This window comes from Haliotis asinina, chromosome 6 (assembly GCF_037392515.1).
Source record: "Haliotis asinina isolate JCU_RB_2024 chromosome 6, JCU_Hal_asi_v2, whole genome shotgun sequence".
Classification (NCBI taxonomy): domain Eukaryota; kingdom Metazoa; phylum Mollusca; class Gastropoda; order Lepetellida; family Haliotidae; genus Haliotis; species Haliotis asinina.
The window spans coordinates 19,617,527-19,624,746 of NC_090285.1; positions in this window are offsets into that span (position 1 = coordinate 19,617,527).

Below are 7,220 nucleotides of genomic sequence, written 5' to 3' on the forward strand. Positions count from 1 at the left end.
TAATAGCATGGCTAAAAATATATGTGTCACTCTTACGACACATACAAGATGACAGAGGAATGATATATTGATGGGGCTTTCAGTAACTGTCTACATTGTCTATAGGACAGAGAGACTGCCAAGAAAATTGGAGATTGGTGGTTCAATCCTGGCCTGGTCATACCAAGCGATGCTGAAAGCAGTGTATGGAACTCCAAAAGTACCAAGGGGAGATAACTGAAAAATGTTGCTGGCCCTGTAAACATGTAACCAGACCTGTATTTCAAAAAGGAAACTGAGATAAGGTGTTAAAATAATGTAATTAATGAGTTGATGTGTGATTGTTACATACTATCAGAAGGAACAACAATGTTCATTGGAGACAGCGTTTCTCTAGACCAATCACACTTAGTGTTAGATAAATGGGCAGTCTGATCTGTGGAAGTTATGGTTTGACTGATCATGAACTAAATAGACATTGTCTAGCTACCACATTTGTAAATTATTTTCTAAATATTTCCCATAGTCAGTGACATGATCAGACTATACTATGGAAAATGTATTGGTCAACAGGGCTGGCTATAAAATAAAGTTGTAAGCCTGCCATGTAACTAGCAAGTGGTGGGCTCGCAAGAGGCCATTTCATACACTGAAGAAGATGGTACTTCTTGTTCCCTGCCTGGTTAGGCTAATAAAACAAGGACTGGTTGTCTTGATTCAGTAAATGTGTCAATGAGGTAGTCATGGTAACCTGTTGCAAAGTTTTATCAACATGCAAGCACAATAAAATTGGCATTTGTCATGACCAGAACAAGCAGGTCTGCGCACACACACACACACACATAGCTATATAACTGCAATAATCTTGAACATAATAGTAGAACCAATTTTACTTTCTCATTTTTGAAGAAAGAAAAACAAAGATGGAATCACTTTTTGCACCTGAGCACAAAGCCCTTTATTTGACTGTTTGGGCCTGGGCGTACATAAGAGCATAGGCAGCTGATACACCCTCACTGTGCCACGCCCACTTTCGGATATCAGGACCACTTAAAGGAAAATGGCGGTGACGGCAGCAACGCACGAAACAATAGTAGAAGCATATAACGAGTATCACAAAACAGATAACACTACTAAGGCAGGCAATCTCCACCCTGGTACTGCAGAAGAAAGCCTGAGTCCTGTTCCTGCCCAGAAACATCTTCCATCCAGGCCTTTCAGATGTACTGGACGATATGTGAACATAACATGGCACTTTTTCCCACCCCATCTCAGTTCGAACTTGTTGTGTGATGTCCTATTTCAAACTCTCATCTTGGATCTCCAATCAAGAATCTAATGCTTCTTACGCTGCTAAACTGACAACTCATCTTATTAACAGAAAGTGAAGATTACATGGCACAATTTCCCACCCAATCTCAGTTCACACTGCCATCTTGGATCTACAATCAGGAGTCTAATAAACTAACAACTTATCTTACATACTTCATGCATTAATTAATTTTGCTCTTTGAGAAAGAGTATTGATTATACAGTGGCCAAAATAACAGGCAGTACTTAGTTGCCATAGATACAGATTCTGGACATGCAGAAACAGAACTAAAACAAGCACCTGCACCACTGATGCTCAGTTACTACATCCTTGGACATTTTTACATCAACAGAAATCTTTACATTCAGGTAAACTTTTGGCTCGGCCAATCATGTGTAGTCTTTGATGTACAAGAACTTCAGGTATTCTAATCCTGTTAGCAAGCAAGCACATCTTTAATAGACGATATCTGCATTGTAGTTATATAATGAAAGGCATAGATGATTTGAATTAACTGAAGTTGAATGAAACATCAAATTCAACACATGGATTGTTTGAATATTCATACCATGAACTAAGGATAAAAATTTTCCTATTCTGACCAATACGTCCCGTCATTTGCACAAAATTGAAATGAAAACTGCATTTTTTGACTGAAAATAACACGAGACAATATGGACTGGTGTTAGCCTGAAAAGAATGAAATCTAAGTATCAGTTCTAATAAAGGCTGCATGAAATAGAATCATTACAAACTAATATGACTTTCACTGTCCTGTGCCTCATGGATCAAATTAGATATGGTGGCTCTTCAATGAAATCATTCTTGACAACTTGTTCCAAACCAATGTATAAAAAGACATTTGTAAATCATAAGCGTCTTTCTGACTCTGAAACTTGTGAAAGATTTTTCACCAACCATGTTGATAAATTTAAGTACATAACTGAAAAAACAAAACAAAAAACCCCAACCCCTAAATAAACCTGAAACTGAATTGCAAATACAAGCAGATGAACAATTTACTTATGAATGTATTCCTGTTCCAAGAACCAAACAAAATACACATGTTCCATTAACTGCAATTAAAGTGCTCAAACCGATACAAGAGGCAAGAACCATCTACACTTGAGGACAAGTGTTACAACATAGGATCTCATAGTTTAACAGTTCACTATATTTCAACTGTATCACTACCAGTCCATCCTCTGGACCAGGCCGATGAATGTAAGGGTGCCATGGAAACCAAATCTTATCACCTAGTGCTCCCTTACTGCCTTATATGGCATCCCTTAATACTGAGGAGGATTGATTTCAATCTTTCAGTGAAATCTCACTTCTTTGTCATAATAAAACTTGGAAGGGGTAACATGTGACCCTTTGGGGCTGGTGGAAATGTTTGGGTGTAGATAGTTTTAGACTCTTTACTGAACTATATCTGCACTCCATCAAAATAAACAGGTAGTCCTAACAACAGACCATTGTGTAAACAAGATCCTGCTTCAAAAGAAGTAGAGTCAACTAAAATATATCTGTAACAGTGAGGATACCTTTTAACAAACTGAGAATAAAACAAACAAAATATAATATGTAGACTGGTAATTGGATGAAGAAAAATAGATGTCTATCTGACGATATGTTTCAGCAAATTGTTTTAAAAAATACGACAGATGCATTGCTTACTTCATTAGCATAACCATTTGTCTTGGAATCCAGGGCAGCAAACATGCTTTTATTCTGTAAATGTTTGCAAGAATAAATATTCTGGCTGAAGTCTGTCCATACTGTCAACAAAATAAATTTGTAAAATCAAACATCTGAAGCATTAATTAAATGACAAATTTTAAACAACCAGAAAAATAGTTCTTTCCTACAGAGAAGTCCAGGAATCCTGCATTCATTGGTGACAGTATGACTTGAAGTGTAATTAAGCCAAGTCAAGGATATAACCTCAAATAAAAACAGGACCAAACAAGCCTTGAATGTTTGTTTAGAATACACAGATTTTATAGACAGATACACATTTAGGTTTTCACTTGTTTCAGACTGGTGATACTGCTGGCAATATTGGGAATGGTCTGTATGTGAGTGAGCGAGCGAGTATGACTTACTGCTGCTTTTAGCAATATTCCAGCCACATCACGGCATTAGTCAACAGAAATGGGCTTAACACATTGTACCCATGTGGGGAATCGAACCCAGGTCTTCAGTATAATGTGCAAACACTTTAGCTGCTTGGCTACCCTAGTGTACCCCCATAAATATATGTAATCAACCTTTTGATCAATGAAGCGTTGCAAGCATGACATCGTAATCCTGTGATAAACTATTGAGTTACCACAGCTCGCAACACTACAAACACTTTGTGGCATGGGACCCAGGTCTGTTTCATGTCAGAATCCACTCTTTAAAGAATTGGATTAGTTTGTCAATCATTTCAGGTTTATTTTTTTAAAAAAGCTACATTCTTTGGGAAAACAAGCCCCTCTAGGACTTCATGAATCCATGCTGAGTTTCATTAAATGAGGTTTTCAAAAATGTTCTGTCACCTGGCAGTGACAAGTGAGAGGAAAACCTGAGTTCCCTCCTTGATGATGAGAAAACGTAAGTATGGTTTTATGCCACTTTTACAAAATTTCAGCATTATCAAGGCTGTAGATGCCAGAAATGGGCCTCATAGATGTGGGGAATTGAAACACTTGGCCCTCCCCGATGAAGTCAGACAAAGCAACAGTATACCATAAATCACCCCTGGAAACAAGAGGGAGAGAGACCCCTCATATCAGTCATAATCAAAGGACATGTGATTGATTGACACATATCCATGAACAGATGTTACTTGATGCTCAGAATTAGAGAGTGTCAGAACTGGCCAGCAGAATTTGAGTTCAAAAACATTTGTCTTCAGACATAACGCTGACATAATGTTAGTGGTCCAATTCCAATCTTATCTAGAATGTAATTTTGACCAATTACAATTTTAGTCTGTCTGATGTGAATCTGTCTTCCCAAATTGATTTGAAATATCATGTTATATAAAAGCCTGGTCCAATATAAACATTCAAGGCTTATGAGTACCTGAGGCAAACACTGAATGCTTTCCAGTTTAAAGTCAACATCTCTTAGCAAGCATAATATAAAGAATACAAGAACAGATCATATTAAAATTGTGTGTCATACTGCTAAACAAAAAGTAGAAAGGTCAAGGGCAGTTTTATTATGCCTTAAGGCCAGACAAGCTTTATTTCTTGCTTTACAGATTTTTGTCCTCAGAAAACCTAAAGGCAGGAGGAAAAGAAAACCAATATAATCACCAATCAAAACTAAAACTCTTTCAAAATTCTATAAGTATTCTACTTTGGGCAATTTATGAAGTGTATATGGGGCAAAAACATCCTATCCTACATCTTGAAAAACTCTCGATGTATTGTAAGTTTACATTTTTGGCCAATAAAAACATAATGATTTTTTTGTTTGAGCGGGGAAATTAATTTTTTTTCTTCTTGTTCTTGAAAAAAATATGAGGGGTGGATCTGTAAAACAAGGAATAAAATTTGTCTGCACCCTAGGACTCATTTAAATACAGAAGTGCTTACACAACATCAACAAACCATTTCCACTACATCAGAGTCATTTCTTGGCAGTGACTTAAGGTCAAACCCATAAAAAATGCCACTGAATTTTGCTACCATAAAAATCAGGTCTTGCAAAATTAATTTGAGGGTTATTTCAAGTTCAAAAATATCCTTATAAAATATTTGAAACAAACCAAATATACTCTGTAATATCAAGGTACACAACATGACATAGTTTCTTACCATTTACAAAATAACCAACAATGAACATGAAAAACGGACAATATAAATTATGGATACAAATTCTAAACAGACACTAACACCACCAGAATGAAGACTGTTGCAGACTGTTTGGCAGTTGGTAAGTAACTTTGGGTAATAACTGCAGTGATGCATTGCAACCCTAACAATATTTATCCATGTTGAAATGGAAACCTTGGTAGAAAAATGAATCCTTGCCTTTCTCAGACTTTTATTGTACTAACATTGAGTTTCCAAAACATTCACATAATGGCTGATGTAAATACAGATGTATTAAAAACTCTTTAACATGCATATCTGCACTCACTGTTTTTCTTCAAGTTGTCCAATAAGGACAAACAGAAACAGGAGCCGAAATAATATTTCCCTACAACTTACTTTTACAGAAATAATGCACACTTCTTTGGCCATCACTGAGTCTATGGAAGTAGAGCTTACACTGTACATGGACCAGCTGAAGTGTCATCTCAATGTCACAGGTTCATATGCATAAATAACCTTACTTAGAATCTGGAAGCAAATTCACATGGTGTAGACATCTGACAAAAATAGATAGAAATAAACACCCTGGATTCTGAATCTTTCATTTTGACCTTTGATCACCGACTCCAGTAACTTGCATGCTCCCATCAGACCCAAGCAAACTAACAAGATTCTACCAATCGCTTAATTACACCACATAGGATGAAGGACCACCCTATTCTTTCATTTTCTGATAGATACTCTGTAATGATTGAATTCTTTCATTTACAACACTTTAAGTCTTGACATGACATATGAACAAAAGAAACGTAGCAGTGATGAAATTTCAGGGTTTGGAGGGAACAGAGCTATTACAGAAATATGAAAGAATTAAGCGGTTCTTGTTCGAGTAGTATATATCATAAAAATTGACAAAGTTTAGTCGTAATATCAGTGGGTATATTTTTGAAATTATTACATGGTTATACACACTGCAAAGAAACAGGCTTTCATACACCAAAAATGCACATTAATATTGGCCAAATTGTTATTATGAATCTTGCTTCATGAGTAAATGCAGTTTGAAAAGATCAGCATCAAAACTGTGCTACCTAATCCTCCATGGACACCTCTCAATACTGATATTGATTCTGATACAGCCAAGGAAGAACTTAAATCAACAAATATTATCATTAGATTTCTGCTGGATGAACCAGAGAGTATACTCCTCAAAAGAAGCTCAGGAAAACCCAATTTCTTCATGACTACATATCTGTCATGACATGCCATTTTACCATGACTTATACTGCGAGAATTGACGATATCCATGACTTATGTTAATCTGTCATGACAAGGGAGATTAACCCGAGTTATGACAAAAAAGTACCTTTAATGTCAGATGGCATGACGGATCAACTACACTTTTGACAAAAAATCAGGCGTTTTCGTCTTTTGAGTATACCTATAAAGTCAGATGGCGTCAGAGATCAACAAAACTTCTGACAAAAAATCAAGCATTCTAAACTTCTTTTGAGTAGTATCTGAACAAAAGTAACTATCAACGTCACAAATAATCTTGTGGATGCTTTAGTATGAGGCACGTTCTTCTGGGATATTCTTTTCTTCAGCTGTCATTAAATACTTAAATTCATCACATATGATTCGAGCTTATATTGGAAGGAAATCCTGCTGTGATGTTGAGTTTGATCTTCACAGGTAAAAACTGACCGAGCACTGATGTACTTCTGCAGTACTAGCAGCAGGAATTGCGCTTTTCTCACCACGAACTGTAAAAATTATAAGTCTCAGGAAGCGAATATTTTCTGTAGTTCACTTTAACTTTCCTCTCCATCTGATTGAATCTGACATGCGCTATCCAAATTCTTGAGAACCAAGGACACATTTTTAGATGAAGCCAGGACTACTTAATTCAGACTTCCCAGACAAATGGGATTCCACAAATAATGAGTTGAGAATCAGCGGAAGTCTACAATGCTTATATAAATAATTAAAAAGAACACACATTTTGGAAATAACTGTTCATCTTGGGGATATTTGTTTTCCTGTCCTTCAAGTAATTCTTGCATGTTCAAACTTCTACGCTAGTTTTTCCTACAAAACATAACAAAACACAG